General features: G+C 41.1%; 1 pseudogene; it reads left to right on the top strand.

Moving 5' to 3' along the window:
• The first annotated feature begins 201 nt into the window (after positions 1-201).
• On the top strand, positions 202-1,571 carry LOC101347484 (elongation factor 1-alpha 1 pseudogene; annotated as a pseudogene).
• The last annotated feature ends 921 nt before the right edge of the window (positions 1,572-2,492 follow it).

Consider the following 2,492-nt stretch of genomic DNA (forward strand, 5'->3'; position numbering starts at 1 on the left):
ACCAAAGGCAGGCAAAGAAACCACAGAAAAAGAAAATTACAGACCAATATCACTCATGAATATAGATGCAAAAATTCTGAACAAAATTCTAGCCAACAGAATTCAACAATATATTAAAAAATCATACACCGCTTTTTTTTGCAACTGGTTTGCTGCTGGAACACAGGTGTTGGTGAAAACCACTGCAAAGTCTAAGCCAAAATGGGAAAGGAAAAAACCCATATAAACATTGTCATCATTGGATATGTAGATTAGGGCAAGTCCACCACTACTGGTCACCTGATCTACAAATGTGGTGAGATCGACAAAAGAACCATTGAAAAATTTAAGAAGGAAGCTGCTGAGATGGGAAAGGGCTCCTTCAAGTATACCTGGGTCTTGGATAAACTGAAAGCTGAACATGAGCAAGGCATCACCACTGATATCTCCCTACGGAAATTTGAGACCAACAAGTATCACATGACCATCACTGATGCCCAAGGACACAGAGATTTCATCAAAAACATGATTATAGGAACATCACAGGCTGACTGTGCTGTCCTGATTGTTGCTGCTGGTGTTGGTGAATTTGAAGCTGGTATCTCCAAGAATGGGCAGACCCATGAGCATGCCCTTCTGGCTTACACACTGGGTGTGAAACAACTAATTGTTGGTGTTAACAAAATGGATTCCACTGAGCCACCCTACAGTCAGAAGAGATATGAAGAAATCATTAAAGAAGTCAGCACCTACGTTAAAAAAATTGGCTACAACCCTAACACAGTAGCATTTTTGCCAATTTCTGGTAGGAATGGTGACAACATGCCAGAACCAAGTGATAACATGCCTTGATTCAAGGGATGGAAAGTCACCCATAAGGATGGCAATCCCAGTGGAAGCAAACTGCTTGAAGCTCTGGATTGCATCCTGCCACCAACTCATTCAGCTGACAAGCCCCTGAGTCTGCCTCTCCAGGATGTCTACAAAATTTGTGATATTGGCACTGTCCCTAAGCAGAGTGGAGACTAGTGTCCTCAAGCCTGGCATGGTGGTCACCTTTGCTCCAGTCAATGTCACCACTGAAATAAAGTCTGTTGAAATGCACCATGAAGCTTTGAGAAAAGCTTTGGCCTGGGGACAATGTAGACTTCAATGTCAATAAAGTCTCTGTCAAAGATGGTCATTGTGACAATGTGGCTGGTGACAGCAAAAATGATCCACCATGGAAGCAGGTGGCTTCAGTGCTCAGGTGATCATCCTGAACCACCCAGGCCAAATCAGTGCTGGCTATGCACCTGTGCTTTATTGTCACACAGCTCACATTGCTTGCAAGTTTGCTGAGCTCAAAAAGAAGATTGACTGTGGTTCTGGTAAGAAGCTAGAAGACAGCTCCAAATTCCTGAAGTCTGATGATGCTGCCATCATTGACATGGTTCCTGGCAAGCCCATGTGTGTTGAGAGCTTCTCTGACTATCCTCCTCTGGGTCAGACCACGTGAGTAGTGGAATGACATCAAGGACTTTATACATTAAAGAGGTCATCAAAAAGACAGGAAAGAAAGAATATACCAAAATGGATGTCAGAAGTGAATCTAAAACTTGCTCTTGAATGTAGAGTAGCTAAAGCAAATGGAAGAAATGAGGAAGTAAAAGAGCTGAACAGAAGATTTCAAAGGGTGGCTCAAGAAGACAAATACAGTATTACAATGAAACATTCCAAGATCTGGAGATAAAAAACCAAAGGGGAAGAATATGCTCAGCATTTCTCAAGCTGAAAAAACTGAAGACACAATTCAAGCCTCGAGTTGCAATATTGAAGGATTTTACGGGGAAAATCTTAAATGACACAGGAAGCATCAAAAGAAGGTGGAAGGAATACACAGAGTCACTGTACCAAAAATAATTGATCGATGTTCAACCATTTCAGGAGGTAGCATATGATGAAGAACCGATGGTACTGAAGGAAGAGGTCCAAGCTGCACAGAAGGCATTGACAAAAAACAAGTTTCCAGGAATTGACAGAATACCAGTTGAGATGTTTCAACAAATGGATGCAGCACTGGAGGTTCTCACTCATCTATGCCAAGAAATTTGGAAGACAGCTACCTGGTCAACTGACTCGAAGACATCCTTATTTGTACTCATTCCAAGGAAAGGTGATCCAACAGAATGCAGAAATTATTCAACAATATTACATGCAAGTAAAACTTTGCTGAAGATTCTTCAAAAGCGGTTGCAACAGTACATTGACAGGTAACTGCCAAAAATTCAAGCTGGATTCAGAAGAGGACATGGAACCAGAGATATCATTGCTCATGTCAGATGGATCATGGCTGAAAGCACAAAATACTAGAAAGATGCTTATCTGTGTTTTTATTAACTATGCAAAGGCTTTTGACTTTGTGGATCATAAAAAATTATGGATAATTTTGTGAAGAATGGGAATTCCAGAAAACTTAATTGTGCTCATAACAAAACTGTTCTTAGAGCAAGAAGCAGTCATTCGAACAGAAC

This window comes from Trichechus manatus, unplaced genomic scaffold (assembly GCF_000243295.1).
Source record: "Trichechus manatus latirostris isolate Lorelei unplaced genomic scaffold, TriManLat1.0 scaffold00013, whole genome shotgun sequence".
Taxonomy (NCBI): domain Eukaryota; kingdom Metazoa; phylum Chordata; class Mammalia; order Sirenia; family Trichechidae; genus Trichechus; species Trichechus manatus.